Here is a 21,881-nt window from a genome sequence, read left to right as displayed (position 1 = left end):
AGTCCTGCACATAGCAGTTAAATTCAACAAATACTGAATGAATTCCAGGCCCTGGATTTAAAAAAATTTTTGTTATGGAAAAAATTTTAAATTATGCAGAAATAAAGAGAATAGCAAAATGAATCACCATGACTCATTAATCAGCTTTTACAATTATCAGCATAGGGCCAATCTTGTTTTATCTAAATCCCTTATACTCTTTCTCCCCACTGAATTATTTTGAAGTGAATCTCAGAAATCATTTCATTTGTAAATACTTTTCTGACATTTTTAAGAGACAGATTTAACATTAAATATAAAACTTCAGTGTTCCTGGGGTCAACCTACCAGAATCCTCAATTAACTATCCTCCAATTTTAAGAGAACAAGACAAATCATAAATTATCTATGATCTCAGAGCTTAAAAAATTCAATTTAGGGCTGGCCGAGTGGTGCGTTGGTTAAGAACTGGTTTGGGATGCCAGAGGGCCCTGGTTCAGATCCCACATATGAGGGCCAGTAACACTGCACTCTGCAGCTAAGATGGTGAATGGCAGCCCGACCTGGGACTGGGCTGCCGTGGGTCGCCGGCGACGGCGTAGGCTGCAGTCCCCTGCTGCAGTGGGCTGCCATAAGCTACCGTGTGTAGCCGACAGCCAGCGTGAGTGGCCGTCCAGAGGCCGGCTACTGATCTGCCTCGCCCCGGAAGAGCACAATGATGGTGCCAACTTGGGCCAGTGAAGCAACGTCCTCCACAACTAGACTGAAGAACAAAACGACAGCAACTTGTCTGTTCCCCTTCCCCCAATTCCCCAGCGCTGTTCCCCTCCCCCAATTCCCCAATAAAAAAAAATCTTAAAAAAAAAAATTCAATTTAATGTGTTCTAGTCTTAAAACAAATCCAGCGTGATCTCCTAAATGTCTTCTCTTACAAAAACTCTTAAATGACAAACTGATACTCCTTATACTGAGCTTAAGGTATTGCAAGGTCTAAATTATCAAAGAAATAGCCAAGATAAAACTATTTTACTTAGGCAAGAAATGTACATTTTTGTCGTACAGTTTTTTAAAAAACATTTTTTGTTGAATCTCATCTCACCAAAAAATAATGCTTCATTATTTTTAGATGTAAAATGATAAGGCTAGAACCCCAAACTGCTTTTTAATTGCTTTGAATAATGAAGTAGTGTTAAATGAGTATTGTTAAGAATATTGAACATTACTACTTTTTACTTCTTTTAACCTAATAAAAATTTTTTGAGCTCTTTCTGTTTTCTACGTGTCCTCTGGGGTCTCTGTTTGAAACTTAAAAAGGTCTTTTCTGATTACATATGATAATGACCCCTTTGCCACTACCCTTAGCCAAGCCACTATGGTCTCTCACCTGCTTTTTTTTTTTTTTAAGATTTTTATTGGGGAATTGGGTTAGGGGAACAGACAAGTTGCTGACCTTTTGTTCTTCAGTCTAGTTGTGGAGGACGTTGCTTCACTGGCCCATGTTAGTATTATCATTGCGCTCTTCCCGGGTGAGGCAGATCGGTTGCTGGCCTCTGGACGGCCTCTCACAGCAGCTCTTTGCAGCTCACACTGGCTGCCGGCCATACACGGTAGCTTATGGCAGCCCAATGCAGCAGGGGCTGCAGCCTACATTGTCACTGGCGACTCACTACAGCCCAGCTCCAGGTTGAGCTGTTTTTCACCATCCTAGCTGTAGAGGGCAGTATCACTGGCCTTCATGTGGGATCCGAACCGGGGCCCTGCTGCTCAGAGCTGGCATCCCAAACCAGCACTTAACCAACGTGCAGCTCCACCGGCCCTCTCACCAGCGTTTTTTTTTTTGTTTGTTTGTTTGTTTTAGCTGAGCCATCCTGCCACCTGTTGGCAGCTCAGCGGCAGCTCAGCTCAGGCCGGACTCGAACTGCTGTTGCTCAGAGATCAAACCCTAGAGCGAGCTCTTAACCAACTGAGCCACTCGGCCGGCCCTCACCTGCTTTTTTATGATACCGTCCCACTGGTCTCTCTGCTTCGACTTTTGTCTGCCTCTGCCCCAAAGATCAGAACAATCCTTTCAAAACGTCACTCCTGTTGCTCAAAACCCTCCAGTGGCTTCCCATTTCCACAAATTCCCACTATGAAGAATTGTCTCTCATTCTGCATGACTACTTTAAAAATCAGTTTTGAGATTTAATTTGTATAAAATAAAATGCATCATTTTAAGAGTACAGTTTGGTGAATTTTGACAAATGTATACACCCATGCAATCACCACAACCATCAAGGCATAAAGCAGTCTCATCACCACAGAAAGTCCCCTTATGTCTTTTCGCATGACTTTTGAATGCTTTGGACTTCTTGAAGCCTAGAACCTACAAAATATTTTTTGCATGGTTTTAATGTACACTTGATTTTTCCAGAAATGCAGCTATCATGTAAACTGAGGGAAGGTAGTACTCTGTTCAGAATTTTACCAGCAGTTTGCCATTTTGGAAAATCATGTCAGAGACTGTATTGACATCACTATCTGTGGCATTTGAGTTTCCAAGAGAATCCTCTTTTATCAGTCTGCATTTGTAGCTGTCACATTTACAGTGATTCTATATAAAAGTGACATATTTCATTTTGCTTTTACAGTGTTCATATCTGAACATTTACATATTGAAGTAGATATTATTTTATTATAAATTACTTACATTAATGTTACAAGTTCGACATTATATTGGTTTTTTTGAAGTTTAAGTATGTAGCTAGTTTGTATTATCTGTGAGTTTAATTTCAGGTTAGGGAAGAGCATAAAATATTTGTTATAAAAAGAGAGCATTGGGCCTGTTAGGTAGAGAAGCACTGCCCTACATGTTCTGATCCTGCCCCTTTTCCTCCCCTGGATTACCTCTGTCATCGAATCTTCTGTTTATTACTTATTTTCCACACTCTCTTTTCTAGCTTTTCTGGCCAGTGGCTTCCCTGCTTTTCCATGAAAGCTCCAGGCATATGCCCACCTCTGGATCTCCGTCTGCCTTTGCTGTTTGTTTCCTGTGCTGGAATGCTCGTCTACCAACTGTATACACGATCCATTCCCTCCCTTCCTTCAGCGCTTTGCTGAAATGCCACCTTCTTAGTGAGACTTTCCCTGACCACCCTGTTTAAAATGGTACCTCTACACTGCCGCACTCCTCAAGTCTTTTCCCTGCTTATTTCCCTAACAGAACTTTCAACTCTCCGGACAGACTTTATATTTTACTCATTTGTTGTTGTTGTCTGTTGACCTGCCCTCTCCCCCATTCCCATCCCCCACCACATTAAAATGTAAATTTCATGAGGACAGCTGCAAAATGTGGGTTGGTGCTGGTGAAAAAAATTGTCCAGTTACCCAGCGAAGTGGCATTTGTTTTGATATGCTGTGTAGTCAGCCCTGGGCTCCCTTCTTATCTTCCAGCCTTGTATATTGTACTGGTTTCCCCATCGCTTAGTCCTCTTCATAAAGGCAGCAGCATTCCTAGAGTTTAGAACAGTCCCTAGTACATAGTAGGTACTCAATAAATATTTGGTGAGTGAATGAATGTCTTTAGAACTCCAAGAGAGGGTTTTTTGTATGATTTTATCTGAAAGTTTAAAGATTTAATTTTTTCTTTTATATTAATATGGTTTTCTAGAGAGTAAAACACATATTACCTAGAGAAGTACCATTTATACTCCCTTATGCTGTAAAAAGTTGTTGATTTATAATTGGTTCTTTAAAGGTCCGATTGTATTCTTTTCCTCATTAAGAGGATTGACAGCTATAACCTAGTGTTATTTATAATCCATACCCATAAGGCACACTGATATGTGTCCTACATATGGTATAATTAACCTGAGTCATAAATAACTTATCAATCATTTGTCCCCAGGTGTCAGAGGCAATATACGATGCCTTTCTTAAGAATGAAACTGGGGAAACATTGTTACTACAAATATACCTTATTGTTTTGAGCTCCTACTTCAGAAATTGAGTTAATTTACTTGAACTAAGCTAAAATTTTAACCCTTGCATAAACCCTGAATAAAAGCAAATCACTGGTGTAAAGAGGACTACAAGAAGATGATCAACCTATTTAAGAGCACAATCTACTTGGAAGTAATAATTTGAAGTAATCATTCATTTATTAATTCAGCCAATATTTATTAAGCAGCTGTATGCACCAACCATGGGTCTGGAAATACAAGGACAAATAAAGCAAAGTTCCAGCCTTTAAGGAACTTAACATTCTAATAGATGGGAATACAAACAACTAAACAGGTTCAACAAAATGTCACAGTTGCCAAGATAGCAGTCTCACGAGGGATAGAAAGGGATAGAGGTGGGAGTGCAATGGCCATATCTACCTGTGGAACTGAGAATAGGCAGAAAAGTCTTCAACAAGAAGATAACACTTGAACTGAATCTCTGGAATTAAGAATGTGGCTGTATGGGCTGATTGGATATGGATGAGGATATTCTAGGAATAGATCCAGAAGTCTGAAATAACCCACCTGGTTAGTGGAATAGTTGGCAGGATTGGAGCACAGACTACTGTGGGAGTTAAGTGGGATGAGGCTGGAGTGGTGGGCAGGGGTCAGGGCATGGGTGGCTTGGTACCATGGACTAAAGGAATTTGAACTCTATCCAGTGGAGAGCCAGTGCAGTCCTTTAGGCAAGATTATAACATCAGTTTACTTCACTGGTGTGTCAGCAGTGGATTAGACAGGTGGAGCTAGTGGTGGTTAAACTGTTGACGTAGTGCAGGTAAACAAAGGTTGATACCCTGAAATAAGAATGTAGCCATTGAAATGAAGAGGAGATAGATGGGAGAGATGCTAGAATCTGTAGGACTTACTGATGGATTGTAGTGCAGGTATGGGCAGAGGAAGGCAGTGGGTCTCATGGTTACATATTAGAATCATCTGAGGGACTTTTAAAAATACTGATGGCCAGGCCTTGCTCCAGATCAATTAAATCAGAAGCTGTGTGGGTGGATATTTTCTTAAAACCTCCCAGCTGATTCTACAGTTGATTTCCAAGGTTGAGAATTACTGAACTTGTGAAACTGGAGTCACCTTGAACCTGATTAGGAAAAATTATACAAAATAGAATTTTCCCACATTTATAATAATGGTAATTGCTATTATTATTCATAAACTTAAATATGTAGGAAATAATACATTTCTTTCTGTAATAGCTTAAATTCTATTTTGTGCCTCCAATCCCACCAGGCTGAAAGAAAATTTAAGTGCAATCATTTAAGTTCCCTCCTCCCCCCTTCAGTTATGCTACCTTACACATTGCCCAGTTGTCAGGTACTGGTATCCTGTTCAGGTAATCGGGCAATGCTGCTTGCTGCTGAGACAGTTACCAGCCCAGTTGTATGTGGTATCCGGCTTCCAGGACAACACCCAATGATCCTTACCTCCTGATCCTCACACCCTTCTGCAGCTTTCTCCCACATCATACCAGGGTTGTCTGTGTGACAATTAGAATTCTGAGGAAGTGACTGTGTGTGACTTCTGAGACGGTCAAAAAAAGACATTACCACCTCTGATTTGCTCCCTTGGATGTCCCATCTGGGCAAAGCCAGTCTCCATGCTGTGAGGATACTCAAACAGCTCTCTGAGGGTTCTATGTATGAGGAGCTCAGGCCTCCTGCCAACAGCCAGCACCAACGTGCCAGCCCTGTGAGTCGTCTATCTCAGACGGATTCTGTAGCCCCAGCCAAGCCTTTTGATGACTGCAGCCATGGCTGATATTTTGACTACAACCTTATGAGACCCTGAACCAGAACCACACCGCTAAGCTGTTCCTGAATTCTTTACCCATCAGATATTAAATGTTTGTTGTTTAAGCCTACTGAGTTTTGAAGTGGTAATATGTTACACAACAATACATAACTAATACACCATGGCCCTTACAGGCCAGATCTAAACATTGTCTTTTGCTTACATGACACCCCAGAAGCATAGGAATTTCCTGCTGTTTCACGAGGCACTGGAGAATTTAAATTACTGTGCAGTTGTCTATGGCCCTTGCAGGCCTGCCCTCCTGCATCCCCAGCCTACAGGTATTTTCTTACTGCCTTTGGAAAATCATTCTCCACCTTCATGTCCATAATATTTTGTACTCCAATCTTCTCACCTTCTCCAGGACTTTTAGAAATAAAAGGCAGAAAACTTGCAAGCTTCTTTCTACCATGTTATAGTCTCTTCCCTAAGACAGTGAACACATGGCTATCTCCTTGAGTTTTGGGTGGTGGATAAGGAAAGAGGAAAATGGAAGGGAAAAAAATCATAGGTAAATATCTCAAAATACTATCCTACTACAATTGTTAGTACGCGTTGAGCGTTTAGTCTGCGCCACACACTATATGGAATTCTTTAAATGTTTTATCTCACTGAATCCTTACAATAACCTATGAAGTAAGTACTATTATACTCATTTTACAAACAAGCAGTTCAGGTTTACAGAGAGATTAAGTAACTTGCCTGAGGTCTGAAAGCTTGTAGGTGGCAAAGCTGGGACTCGACCAGGTATCTGTCTCACTGGGAAGCCCAGGCTTTTGACCATGACCACGCAGTTTCTTTCCATGAGGCTGGGGAGGGGAAAGGGTGGATCTAAGGATGCTCTCCTTTGGCTCAATTTGTTCACATAAGTAAGCATGCCAGGCTTAGCTAAGATTTATTTGTTCATTAAAACATTTCTGAGGGGCCAGCTGAGTGGTGCTTTGGTTAAGAGTTGGCTTGGGACACCAGCTCTGAGCAGCAGGGCCCCAGTTCAGATCCCACATGAGGGCCAGTGACACTGTGCCCTCTACAGCTAAGATGGTGAACAACAGCTCAACCTGGAGCTGGGCTGCCGTGAGTTGCCAGCAATGGCGTAGGCTGCAGTCCCTGCTGCAGTGGGCTGCCGTGAAGTACCGTCAGTGGCCGGCAGCTGGCATTAGCTACTGTGAGCCGCCGTGAGCGGCTGTCCAGTGGCCTGCGAGCGACTGTTTCAGCCGGGAAGAGTGCAATGATAATACCAACATGGGCCAGTGAAGTGACGTTCTCCACAACTAGACTGAAGAACAAAAGAACAGCAACTTGTCTGTTCCCCTTTCCCGATTCCCCAACGCTGTTCCCTTCCCCCAATTCCCCAATAAAACATTAAAAAAAACCCAAAAAACATTTTTGACAGCAGCTGATACTTCTCAACACTTTGCAGGCATACCTACTCTGTGCATATAAACATTTGAAACATTTAAAAACTACAGTTCTAAAATACTGTCTAAATCAGACATTTTATTTAGTTAAGCAGGCCATACATCCAGCCAACAAGTGTTTTCCAAATACCTGTGCTGTAGGTGTTATGTGTGATGCTGGGGGTGCCTAGATAAATTACTCACTCATGTGTTTGGATGGTACAGACATAAAAACTAATAATTATGGCAGTGAGATAAGCTCTGTATCTAAAAAGTCTATGAACTTCATACTCTGGAATGCAGAAGAGAAATATTGGGTTGTTGGAAAAGTCATGATGTATTTTTGCAACAAAAAACATAGAAAAAATACATCATGACTTTTCCGAAAACCCAATACTAATCTTCGTTTAGGTATAACAGGAATATTCCTGGAGGTAACATTTCAGCCTTCAAGGATGAATAGGGATTCACTGGTAGGACATTCTGGATGGAGGAAGTGACGTGGGCAAAGGTGCTGGGCAATTTTGGAGAGCTCCACATAGTTGAAGATAATTGAAGAGCAGGATGAATGCTTGTAGGTACCAGATAATGAAGAGGTTTGTTATACCATGCTAGTGAGTAAAACGGATTAAATCTCTAACCTGACGGGTGGAATCTTGCCCACAGGTAATGCTTTGTTTGGCACAGTTTTTAAAATTTGAATGCTTTTAAGCAAACATCCTGTCTCCTCAGGCCACCTCTCCATGTTATATTTGACCTGACTAATAACATATTTAGGATTCCTAAGTAGCCTTGTAGACATTTGAGTTTACTTCTGCTACAGCAATGGGGAAGTCACTGAGGAATATTTTAAAGCAGAGAGAGCATTTGCTCTTTTAGAAAAGACCATTCTGGTTTATTGGAGGATGAATGGTGAGGCCACATGGGAAGGGTGAGAAGCAGTACAAGATTAAGAAAGAGACTTATTGGATGAGGAGGCTGAGGGAGGGAGAAGAGGTACGATTCTCATGTTCCCACTGGGTGAATGGTGGTGCCATTCACCCAAAATCAAGAAAATGGAAGGTTTTACTCTATATATTATATAAAGTCATAAAATTCCTTGGGAAGGATTGTGGAGTGCTTGCTAGAGTCCACATAATGGCTATCCAGTGCATAGATGAAGTCTACCTGGAGACTTTTCAAAAGTGACATAAATGTGCCTATAAATATTATGACATATTTATGTCACAAATCAGGATACATGTAGGACATGTTGGAATATGTAAGAATTTTTTCTTACACAGATGGTAAGAATGAGACATAATGTTTAAAATAGGGACTGTTCTGTAAAATCTGGTGCATATGGTCATTGGCTATAAAAATTACTTTGTTGTCTCATCTGGGCTCCCTTTAATCAAAGGTCTCTCTGAATGAAAATACTGACTCTCATTAGACTGTACATGTTTAAATGAGCTTGTCTCAGGTACAGCTAGATAATTTATAAGTGTTTCCTTATTCTCATGTTAAATAATAATTTAGAACTCCTCCTTATTGTACTTATCACCAGAGCTATTAATGGGAAACCCCATCACCTGACTCGTTTCTCCTCTTTTTCCCCAGCTCACATTCACTGGAGATGTTAATGGGAAATACAATGTCTAAAAGACAGGAAGCAGGAGAGAAATGGAGGATCCTCCAACTGGATACTCAGGTACTGAACAATCTCAAATCCACAAAAATCTGTTTTGCAATCTGTAAAGTATCTAGCGCTCTCGAAATGCAAAGTAAGTATAAGAAGGAAAACCACATTGTAATAATGTCTCCCTGTTATTCCATACATATTAGTATGTTATAATTTTTACAATTATTGTTAAACCTGATTTTTTATATCACAAACATTGTCAAAACTTTAGAAACACAATTAGCCTACCAAAAATATTGAGTGAGATACTACATAGAATGAAAAGATCTATAAAACATGATTCTTTTCAGGAGTTTAATACTAAATAGAGGAAATAATACACATTCATGAAAAAGATAATGACATAAGCTACTATATGATGTGAAAAGAATAGTTCTAATTGTAAGTACACACTTGAACAAATAGTATGGCAAATATACAAATGATAAGTAATGTATTTTTCAATTAAAACAGCCAAACAGTATTTGTTTATAAGATGGACTTAGGCTATTTACAATGAATACATGATAACATTGAGAAATGTTTTAAAATTAGTCACTACAATAACATGCTCATGATATTCAGATAATGACAATGAAAGATAGTCTCATTTTATATATTTTTTATTTATTTTTAAAGATTTTTATTAAAATATAGCTAACATACAATATTACAATAGTTTCAGGTGTACACCATGGTTATTCAACATTTATATACCTAAAGAAGTGATCACCATGTGTCCCTATTTTGGTTGCCTGCCTGTGTCTGTTTCTATGTATTAGGTAGGGCTGCTATGTCTCCTGGTCTTAGTAGTGTGGCCTTATGAAGTGTGGGGCCCAATGGCTCAGTCTCTCTGGTCACCAGAGCCAGGTGCTCCAGTGTGTCTATTGTGTACGTTATGTGTGCCCTCCTATTGTGGGTAAGCGAGCCTTGGTTGCTGTTTGCACATCAGTGGGAGGGATTAACCCTCAGGCTGACTGGTTTTGAGGACTGTCTGTGACTACAGTGGAGGAGTTGTGGTACAGGGGCTGACCCTACAGAGCAGGATTTGCTTTAGCAGGGTTCTGGGACCTGCCTAGTGTGTCCTCTGGATGTGTCATCTTTGGAGGCAGATGGGTGATGCTTTGGCTTGGTCTGAAGCTGGCCATTGGGTGTGCCAGCCCAGGGGTCTCCTGGGAGGGGACCTGCTGCAGGCCAAGTTCAGCTGCAGCCTGTGCCCTGCTCAGGGCCACTTGGCGTAAGCCACAAAGCAATGCGCAGATGGCCGCCACCCATGCTGTGCTTGAAGGTGCCTTGAAAGGCCAAGTCGGGATCCAGGGTCGGCTGCTCTAGTGCTGGGCTTAAGGCTGCTCAGCCAGAGGTTTGTAATGCTGAAACAGATGCTGATTGTTTGGGTTTTGTGCACCTTTGAGAGATTTTAGGACAGTATGCAGCATGAACCAAGGCAGGTCTTTTGTATGAAAAAACCACTGGAGCGACTGATCTGCCTCGCCAGAGAAGAGCGCAATGATGGTGCCAACTTGGGCCAGTGAAGCAACATCCTCCACAACTAGACTGAAGAACAAAATGACAGCAACTTGTCTGTTCCCCTTCCCCCAATTCCCCAGCACTGTTCCCATTCCCCCAATTCCTCCAATAAAAATCTTTAAAAAAAAAAAAGAAAAAAGAAAAAACCACTGGAAGTGGCTTGGGTGTACCAGAAAGTTGGGTGGGGCGTGGTCTCAGAATCATCAGGGTGGGACTAATGAACAGTGTTAGTCAGGTTGATGGAAACTCAAGTGTGGAGACATGGAGGCTGCCTGCATCTGCACACCAGGAGCAGGGAGGACTCAACAAAAAAACAATGGCTTCTTCCAGCTCTTCCATTCAGGAGAAAGCTTCCCCTCCAGCCCTGGTCCCTAAGTCAAACAATTCATTTCCTCCCCATGTGTCCCTCACACCCTTTGAGCTGCTGTCCCAGTGCTTGAGCTCAAAGCAAATGAGTTTGTTAGTAAGTCCATTTATGGGCCCTTTAATAGCAGCACTTGGGATTGTAGCCACCCTCCATCTCACTCAGCCGCAGTATCTGCTGGTTTTCACAGCCAGAAGTTATGGGGGCTTCTCTCCCCAACACTGAATCCCTGGGCTGGGAATCCTGGTGTGGGGTTGGGACTCCTCACTCCTACAGAGGGTTCCTCCACTACTGAGATATCTTTCCCGATTTTTAGTGGTTATACACAGGTTTGGGACCAGCCTTCTGTGTCTCTGCCCCTCCTACCAGTCTTGAGGTAGTTTCTTCCTCTGTATGTCCATAGTTGTAGGACTTTGGTTCAGCTAAATTTCAGGCAATTCTCAATGATGGTTGTTCTGTAGTTTAGTTGTAATTTTGATGTGGTCATGAGAGAATGCAAGCACAGCATTTACCTACTCCACCATCTTGACTTAAAATCCTCATTTTTTTTTTATAAAGCAAATATTATATTATTAAACTCTAGATTAAAAAGTAATTCATAAGAGAGTCAAACATTCACATTAAAGTCTCTTATAAATTATAGAGAATATATATTTAAAGATATGATAATTCATTGTTTTAGCATTATAACTTTTATAATAACTTGTATTTTTTCTTATTCCAAAAGTAGTACATGTGCATGGAAAAAATTTACAGGAAAAAAACCCAGAAAACAAAAAATAGTAATTTTAATATTAGAAAATAGCATTCCCACCAACAGTGTTTGAGAGTTTCTTTTTCTTCACAGCCTCTCCAACACTTGTTATTATTTGTCTTGTTGATGATAGCCATTCTAATGGGCATGAGGTGATAGCTTATTGTGGTTTTTATTTGCATTTCTTTGATGATTAGTGATGTTCAGCATTTATTCATATGTGTGTTGGCCATTTGTGTGTCCTCTTTGGAGAAATGTCTGTTCAGGTCCTCTGCCCATTTTTTTAATTGGATTGTTTGTTTTTTTGTTGTTGAGTTGTATGAGTTCCTTATATATTTAGGCTATTAGCCCCTTATTGGAGGCGTTGTTTGCAAAAGGAACCCTTATACACTATTGGTCAGAATGCAGATTGGTGTAGCCGCTGTGGAAAGCAGTGTGGAGGTTCCTCAAAAAATTAAGAATAGAATCACCATATGACCCAGCCATCCCTCTCTTGGATATCTACCCAAAAAATCTGAAAACATTTATCTGTAAAGATATATGTTCTCTGATGTTCATTGCAGCTTTATTTATGGTGTCCAAGACATGGAAACAACCAAAGTGTCCTTCAGTAGATGATTGGATAAAGAAGATGTGGTATATATACACAATGGAATACTATTCTGCCATAAGAAAAGATGAAATAGTGCCATTTGCAATAACATGGATGGATCTTGAGATTATTATGCTAAGTGAAGTAAATCAGACAGAAAAAGTCAAGAACCGTATGATTTCAGTGTTATGTGGTAGGTAAAACTGAAAACAACAAAAGAACAAGACAAACAAATGAAGAAACAAAAACTCATAGACACAGACGATAGTTTAGTGGTTACCAGAGGTAAGAGGGGAGGGAGGTGGTAGATGAGGGTAAAAGTGATCAAATATATGTTGATGGAAGGAGAACTGACTCTGGATGGTGAACACACAATGCGATATATAGATGTATTACAGAATTGTACACCTGAAACCTATGTAACTTTAACAATTGTCACCCCAATAAACTTTAATTAAAAAATATTAGAAAATTGCTTGTAGGTTAAGTTATTTGGACTAATCTTCCTGCCCAAAATAGCTGAAAATGCTAGAAAAAAATATAAAAAAATACTTTAAAAGCATTGAAGATGTGGGAGAACTGAAACCCAGAGATGTTAGTGAGCACAGAAGCCATTTGCTAAAAACATGTGCTGATCCCTAGCAAATTTCAGCTTTCATTTTGACAGTCTTTGAGGCCAAGAGCACAGAAATCTAGGCACATGGCCCACACAGCAAGGTTTCAGTAGTCAATATGGACTCACACAGCAAGTTGAAACTGCCAAAGAATACACCTTTGTGAGAGAGGTAAACTAGACATAATCCGGTGCTCAGTACACCAGGTTGGGAGACTCAAGTTGTGATATTTCAACTTACAACAATACAGGTTTATAATGTTCTGCCATTTGTATGAAGTTAATTAGTTCTGGCACTTAAATCAGTTCTCTGACCTGTCAATCAATCCAACATAAGGACATGAAAACAAACTTAGACAAACATGCTGAAAAAAAACAACTAAGTTAGAACCTTGTATCAGGAATCACTTCAGCCAAATAACGATGGCTTAAAGAAAGGTAGTCTTTTGTTTCTCTCTCATATAAAAGTTGAGCTAAGGTGGTCCAGGGCTGTTGTAGCTTTGATTCCCAAGATCACCTCATGTTCCATCTAGACTATTTCAGCCATCACATCCCAGTGTGCCTGGAGGAGGAAAAGAAGAATCAGGGGCAAAGGATACGTGCCATCTGTTTTTTAAAGATTTCAGTGCTATATTTTACTTACCTATAAGAAAGAGAAAAACAGCTCCTGACACCAAAATCAGACAACGCCATGAAAAGAAAATGACATAAATTATGCTGAACATAGATAAAAACATGAACATTGACCAAATTGCAAAGTGATGACATGTCTTCCTACTCTAATGAGTGACTGCAGGTTTGTTACCAATTACAGCTTTGGTTGTGTTTCATACCTCCTGCTAATATTTTAAAAAACCCAATCACAGAATTACTCCTGCTTCCTGACAAGCATCCAATCCAGAGTAAAACCCTGCTTCCCTCAACCCTCCCTAATAATGCCTCATACAAACGAAATTTTATAGTAAAGCCTTTCTAACATTTTCTTATGAGACACTATGGTCGGCATTCTCCCTCATAATAATGAGCAATAAACCCAACTTGTTCAACCACTGGCTTATTCCTGTGGTCTCTGGATGAAGGGCATGAATACCTGTTATAGTGATAAATTAGTTATCGGACCACACTTAGTTTAGTGAGAGTTGCTGAGAAATGTAGTCTTTTTTTGGACCATCACATGCTCAGTGAAAATTGGGGTTTCTATAGTCATAGAAGAGAGGGAAAATAGATGTAGGGACCAGTTAACCATCTCTTCTACAATCTCCAAACTTAAGAAAGCCTAGAGGCTTTTCAAATGTCACTATCCAAAATAAATGTGTATGAAAAAAGTAAGATGACTTCAGAAAATAAATAAATAAACCATATAATTCACTGGCAGCATCAGAGAAACCAAGTTGTAGACTCACTCTCTGTCAAAAAAATATTTGTAGGCGTTGCAGATGCAGATGCATGTGGACTCTGACCGCATGAAGACCATCTGGAGACCCCCTGCCCTAACTGAAGGCAGCAGCTGCCATTTCTCTACTCTAGCAGATGTTGCCGTGTGGGGACACTGGTAGGCTGTTGCCAAACCTTCTACATTTGAAATTTCACAATTTTTCAATACTGGCTCAAATTTTAAAAAATGCAGTGTGAAAAAAATATTTCTGTGGGCTAAATTGATCTCAGTAGTTTGTGACTGCTTTTCCAGAGGAATGGATTGATTTCATATCCTTCGGATAATCTCCCATGAACATGCTTCTCTCAGCACATGTACTTGTTCTAGTTGTTTTCTAGGTCAGAGTTATGATTGACTTCCTCTTGCAAGAACAGAGTTGCTTAAATGACATAGTTCCTGAATAGAATGCCAGAAAGGAAGAGAAGATGATTTATTCCTTCTCAATATTCATGAAGTGATCAAATTATCATTATTAATTTTAGAACTGACTTTCTTCCACAGTACCCTTGGAACTGACCAAGCTCATTGCACAGAGATAAAAAATGACCCGGGGGCAGCACGCAGAGGGTGCTTCCTCCTCATTTTTATTCTTGAATTTATACTTTCCATCACTGATATTAATGTTTGATGTTCTCTTACTCATATGTAGCCAATTCATATTTCATAACTGATTGTGATAGGACAGTTTGACTCCTAATTTTATTAGACCCAAAAGGTACTATTGAAATGTCTGCATGTGGATGAATGGGTTTCCCAGTTCTTCCACAGTGACTTCCACGGCTAAGCCCTTCTGATGCGTGCATATTGCTAAGGCTAAGTTGAGGAGAAAGCTCTAATATAGTGATCTTTATCAGCATCTTATTATGGACAAGTATAAAATGTACATAGCTCCTGGACTGCCAACGTTCATATTTCCAGATGACCTCAAATATTCAGCTAATCAAAGCCAAAGAGGATAGAAACTTCAGAGACCACACCCAGAAATATGTCAGACTTATTTTCTTTTGGTCTATAAATCCTGGGAAAGATTTTTTCTTTAGGTATAAAGCCATATGATTCACAATATTAATTAAAGGAAGGTGTGTTTGGAGTACATGACATTATATTAATAGTGTACATATTTCTACTTGGAGCTGTAACAGCCATATATACTACCACTATAGTATGTCAGTAGATGACATGTAAATAACACATATCACTACATTTGCCAGTTCATGAACATGGTGGTGGGAGGGAAGGTATAGGGATGGTGAATAATTAATCTGAAAACTTAAGGATGCTAAAACTAAGTAGGAAACTTAACTCTGGACTTCTTGGTAAAAGGGGAAATATAAATTGTATGGTTCTTACTGATCACTAAAATGAAACATACTAATTGATTAGAAGAAACAAATATTGCCTAGTATTGAACTGGAAGAACAATTTACCTCACAGATCTTGTTATGAAGGACATTCAACAAAGTGTCATCAAATTGCAGTTTTATGAAAGATGCCAAAATATTCCTCATATGGTCATTTTAACATAAGCTTTTGGCATAATGTTAAATAGATTTTTATGAAAGCTGAAGACAGATTAATTTTGTAATTTTGGAGTGATAGTAACATGAACAAGGGCAGACTCAATAATTACTATGCCTCTTAGAGTTTCTCCTTAGTAAACAATGAAAAAAATATTAACGACAGCATGTTTTAAGACTCACAAACCTTCTAAAATCTTCTGTTTTCATTAATTCAGCAGGTATTTACGGATGTCACAACATATATGCTTGTTCTGTATGTGCCCTAAAATGTTCATGAATATCTCATCTTTAGGTGGTCCTTAAGTATTCATATATGATATGTATATCCACTTGATTCTAAGGAAAATTTATACTTACTGTCAGTTCATTCTCTGAGATGTATACATACTGAATTCTGTATTCAACTACTGTTTTCATGAGGTGTATAGATAATTTTCACCTATAGTAAACTGAGGATATGCAGTTAAAAAGAAAAAAACTTCAAGAAAAATATCAATGTGTCTAGTTTGGGCAGAACATTTTAAATTGTTAATAAACAATTAAAATAATAATGGGCAAGGGATTGAAAATATCCAGAAAAAGTTCCAGACCCCCATAAACATTTATCTGGCTATTTGATCTAGCCATTTGCATTTCTGATAAAAGCAAGTGTTTCTGGTCAAGTGCATATGCAATTATTTTGAGCCTTGACTTTGGGAACACAGACAGCTCATATACATGCCAGATGATAGTGATCATAATGGGTGATAAAAGATGAAAGATAAAATGTTGTAATACAAAGCCTGTGTCAAACTCCAAAGCATAAACCTAACAATTTTCTCAACTTCTGTCCTTTGTTTCCATGGGAAATTGTGTGTAACATTAATTTGAAATGGGTGAGGAGCTTCTCTAAAGACAGCAGAAAGGGTGGAATTAACTTCACTGAGGCTGTCCTGTGAGAGACAGTCTGAGGCATTATGCCAGGCAACTTTTATAGGTGTTAAATGTTTCAAGTCCTGTCCATGGCATCTCGGACATGAGAGAACAGACGTGGGTTAAATAACTGTGCCAACAAAGTGCACTAAGTGAAGATTGTAATGATGGCAGTAACATGAGGAAGCCGACTCCAGAGTACCCCATAAGGAGGAAGCAGAGTAGGGACCTGAGCACAAGCAGAACCATCAGCCCTGGAGACCACAGAAACACACAGTTTTAGAACTGAAAGAGACTTCATGTTCACAGATCATCCAGGTAGTTCAGTGCCCTCTAGCACACCAGTTTCATATGTGAGGAAACCGAAGTACAATACTATTAATGACCTTTTAAGTGAAGAACATGGCAACATGGGAGTTTAGAGGAATCATAAGAGTGTATTTTAGGTGTATGAAGTTCCCCCAAATTAGCCTACCAATTTCTAATTGCAAGTGCTTTTTTATTTAAAACAATTTAGATAGGTGGCCTATTAAAAAAAATCAGTAGTTCTGATAAACTGAAACTGTAAAGCTCTCTAGATGGTCTGTTTATTAGATCTGCAGAATAAAAATTATTGGTAATGTGATAAGTGTATATTTTTGCTTTGGACAGAAATGAATACTTTACTCATGACACTGTATTTTTAAAATGGTAACAACAGTGAGACAACCAAGATGGCACAGTAGGTAAACACCGTGCTTTCCTTCTCTCATAACCACATCAAAATTACAACCAAACTACAAAACAACCATTATTGGAAATCACCTAAAATCAAGCTGAACTGAAGCCTTTCAACTAAGGATGCGCAGAAGAAGCCATCTCCAGACTGGTAGGAAGGGCAGAGACGCAAATGAGCTGGTCCCACACCCGCGTGTGACCATTAAAGATAGGGAGGGGTATTTCATCTGTGGGGGTCCCCCCTCCCCCATCCCACAGAGGAGCGAGAGGTCCCAGCCCAGGGTTCCAGTGCCAGGGAGAGAAGTCCTCATAATTTCTGGTTGTGAAAACCTGCAGAGATTGTGACTGAGATGGAGGGCAGCTGCACTGACAGACGCTTCTCTTAAAGGGACCGCACACGGACTTACCCACTAAAAGAATCACTGGCTCTGAGCTCCAGTGCTGGGGCAGCAGCTGGAGAGGCAGCAGGGATATATGGTGGGGAACTGAGTTTTCTGGCTTGAGACGGGGGCTGGAGAGGCGGCTTTCTCCTGGACAGGGGAGCTGGCGGAGGCCATTGTTTCTTTGCTGAGCCCCATATGCGGATGCAGGTGGCCGCCATTTCTAAGTCTCCACTGTTTGTTCGCCGCGCCCTAGTGATTTGAGACCTGTCTCCGCTCAACTTTCAGGCACACCCGGGCTGCTTTCAGTGGCTTTTTTGTGCAGACCTCCTGCCTTGGCTCAAGCTGCAGACTTTCCTAGGATCTCTCAAAGGTTTGCAGAACCCAGACAAGCAGCATCTGGGCTTGAGCATGTCCTGTACCTCGGGCTGAGCAGCCCTAAGCGCGGTACTAGCGCAGCTGGCCTTGATTTGGGCTTGGCCTCTCAAGGCGCTTCTAAGCACAGCACGGGTAGCAGACATCTGCAGATTTCTTTGTGACTCCTGCCGGAAGGCCATGGGTGGGGCATGGGCTGTGGCTAAACTTGACCTATAGTGGATCCCGTCCAAGGTGGTCCTAGGGCTGGCGCCCCCAGTGGCCAGCTGCAAAACAAGCTGGATCATTACCCAGCCACCTCCAAGTATGACACACCCAAGGGGCAGATTGGGCAGGCACCAGAGCCCTGCTGAGGCAAATCCTGCACCGTAGAATCAGCCCCTGCACAACAACTCTTACACTGTAGTCAAGGCCAGTCCTCACAACCAGTGAGCCAAAGGGTCAGTTTCTCCCATTGATGTACAGTTATTCACCAAGGTACAAGTACAAGAGGAGGGCATGCACAACCCACACAAGGGACACACCTGGAGTGTGTGGCTCAGGTGACCAGAAAGACTGTGCCACTGAGCCCCACAGCACACCTACTACATAAGACCACTCTACTAAGACCGGAAGACATCAGCCCTACCTAATATATAGAAACAAACACAGGGAGGCAGCCAAAATGGGGAGACAAAGGAACATGTCTCAAAAGAAAAGAACAAAGCTCCAGAAAAAGAACTAAGCAAAATGGAGATAAGCAATCTATCAGACACAGAGTTTCAAACACTGGTTATAAGAATGCTCAGTGATCTCAGGGAGAACTTCAACAGAGAGATAGGAAGCATTAAAATGGAGATGTAAACCATGAAAAAGAACCAGTCAGAAATAAAGGATACAATAACGGAAATGAAGAATATATTATATTAGATGTATTATTAGATGTATAATAGATGAATATATTAGATTAGATGAAGCAGAGGATCCAACCAGCGATGTAGAAGATAAGGTAGCAGAAAACACCCAACTATGGGCCGACCGAGTGGCGCGCTGGTTAAGAGTTGGCTTGGGAGCACCAGCTCTGAGCAGTAGGGCCCTGGTTCAGATCCCACTTGAGGGCCAGTGACACTGTGTCCTCTACAGCTAAGATGGTGAACAACAGCTCGACCTGGAGCTGAACTGCTATGAGTTGCTGGTGACGGCATAGGCTGCAGCCCCTGCTGCAGTGGGCTGCTGTAGGCTACCGTGAGTGGCCGGCAGCCAGTGTTAATGGCCGGCAGCTGGTGTGAGCTGCTGTGAGCCACTGTGAGCGGCCATCCAATGGCTGGTGACCGATATGCCTCACCCGGGAAGAGCGCAATGATAATACCAACATGGTCCAGTGAAGCGACGTCCTCCACAACTAGACTGAAGAACAAAAGGACAGCAACTTGTCTGTTCCCCTTTCCCAATTCCCCAAAGCTGTTCTCCTCCCCTAATTCCCCAATAAAATCTTAAAAAAAAACACAAAAAAACCCCGAAAACACCCAACTAGAACAGCAGACAGAAAAAAGAACCCAAAAAATTGAGGAGAGTTTAAGGGGCCTCTGGGACAATATCAAGTGTACCAAATTCATATTATAGGGGTACCAGAGGAAAAGAGAGAGAGTGCAAGGAATTGAAAACCTATTTGAAGAAATAATGACAGAAAACTTCCCTAACCTGGTGAAGTAAATACACATACAAGCCCAGAAAGCCCAGAGAGTCCCAAATAAGATAAACCCAAAGAGGCCAACACTAAGACACATCATAATTAAAATGCTAAAGGTTAAAGACAGAGAATCCTAAAAACAGCAAGAGAAAAGCAGTTAGTTACCTACAAGGGAGCCCCCATAAGACTGGCTGTTGATTTCTCAACAGAAAGTTTGCAGGCAAGATGGGAGTGGCAGGAAATATTCCAAGTGATGAAAAGCAACGACACACAACCAAGATTGCTCTACCCAGCAAAGCTGTCACTTAGAATTGAAGGACAGATAAGGAGCTTCCCAGACAAGAAAAAGCTGAAGGAGTTCATCACCACCAAACCAGTATTACAAGAACCCTTAGAGGGACTTCTTTAAGATGGGAGGGGGGTTAAGGATGGGTGAAAGGGTAATGATTAAGAAGTACAAATTGGTGGTTACACAGTAGTCATGGGGATGTAGGGTATATATAGCATAAGGAATATAGTCAGTAATATTGTAATAACTAGGTATGGTGCCAGATAGGTATAGATCTATTAGGGTGATAGATGGGAATGGGGTTGGAGGTAGGGTGAAAAGGTGAAAGTATTAAGAAATACAAATTGATAGTTAATACAGTATGGGGAATATAATCAACAATGTGGTGAAGATCATATGAGTTACAAGATGGGCACTGGACTTATCAGGGGGATCACGTCACAGACTGTGTAGATGCCTGTCCAATGCACTATACACCTAAAGCTGAAATAGAATAATATTGAATGTCAACTATAACTAAATATATAGATATATATAGTTACAGGATGTGGAGTACAACATAGGGAAGATAGTCAATGGTATTGTAACAGCTATGTAAGATGTCAGAGGGGTAGTAGCTTTGGGGGTGGGTTATTCTTTATGAGGGTTTTAAATGTCTATTAGGTTGCTTTGTACACCTGAAACTAATAATAATAATAAAAAAAGAAGTAAAAAAATAAATTAAAAGGAAAAGGTAAAATCCTTTGCCTCTCATTTAAGTAAAGCTTGTCTTCCCTCAGTATCTTCAGTCATGTCCAGTTAGGAGCATGCGGTCCCCAGAACTTCTTTCTATCAGATAACTTTTTCCCATGAGAGAACTACTACCTTGAGGATGGAAATCCCACATACTCCTTCCCTGAGTAGCTAGTTCCAGTGTTTACTCTTCCTTATAATTAGGAAGTTTATCTTTGCATCTACCATATATGATTCCGACCGCATTTTCTCTGGTTCTGCCTGCTGTGCTGGCTGGGACAAGCTGGACAGAAATTTACTCACCTGGGAGCCTTCCCAGACTCTCCAGCAGATAATGTTCAGTGGAGTGGCTGTCACCATGTGAGGTGCAGAATAAACTGTAATGTGCTCACCATGCCCTTTAAGTGACAGTAATCCTACTCTGATGCTCAACTCAAATTGGCCACCCCATTAAATCTCAGTAGCCCCAAATTATTCTACCCCTATCACTCCCTTCCCCTATCAAAACAGCTACTTATTAGATATTGAGTGGAGCAAGGTGATTATCTGATGAAATAGTTTTCATTTAGGTATTAATGATTGCAAAGACTTTTTTCTCCAGCAGGCGTTTACTTTTTTAAAATAAGCACCTGTTGATTAAGAAATAAAATGCTTATTATTCAAAGATATTAGAAGTTGGAGCTAATATTACTTCCTTTCAGGCCTGTGTAAAGTTTAGAAATAATAACAATACAGTGCTTAGAACATTGTATCCATAAATAGTACCTTATTATTAGACCCTTTAGTCCAATAGTCTTTAATTCTATAAACAATATTTCTATGGCCTTATCTGAAAAGTTTTCAGTTTTAATACTGTCCATATTAACAGATCTAAAATATAGAGTAGACTATTAATCTCAATTTCTTAAATTCATCCTTATAAGTCTGATTATATATCCTGTAAAGCTTTTTGTTGTTTTATTCCCCTGGAATATCTAATTAATTTGTAATATGTTCATAAACATTTATTTTCCCAATATTTCTATAAGATGTGTACATTTTTAAATGTGAACAGCCAGTTGACAGATGGATACTAGAATTATCATGATGATCACTTGGTAAGGTATATAAATACCTAATAACTATGTTGTATACCTGAAATTAATAAAATATTGTATGTCAACTATAATTTTTTTTT

At 40.3% G+C, this 21,881-nt stretch overlaps 1 long non-coding RNA gene across 3 annotated transcripts in view; it reads left to right on the top strand.

The window, feature by feature from the left end:
* The window catches only part of LOC109389502 (uncharacterized), a 118,061-nt gene that overhangs the window by 9,161 nt on the left and 87,019 nt on the right, over positions 1-21,881 (top strand). For all 3 annotated transcript variants that reach the window (XR_002125405.1, XR_002125403.1, XR_002125404.1), the window contains exon 2: positions 8,765-8,855. This is a non-coding gene — a long non-coding RNA (uncharacterized LOC109389502). The remainder of the gene's footprint in view (positions 1-8,764; positions 8,856-21,881) is intronic.

This window comes from Hipposideros armiger, unplaced genomic scaffold (genome assembly GCF_001890085.2).
Source record: "Hipposideros armiger isolate ML-2016 unplaced genomic scaffold, ASM189008v1 scaffold_236, whole genome shotgun sequence".
Taxonomy (NCBI): domain Eukaryota; kingdom Metazoa; phylum Chordata; class Mammalia; order Chiroptera; family Hipposideridae; genus Hipposideros; species Hipposideros armiger.
Note: the sequence above shows the minus strand (reverse complement) of the source record. Positions and strands in the feature narration are given on the sequence as shown.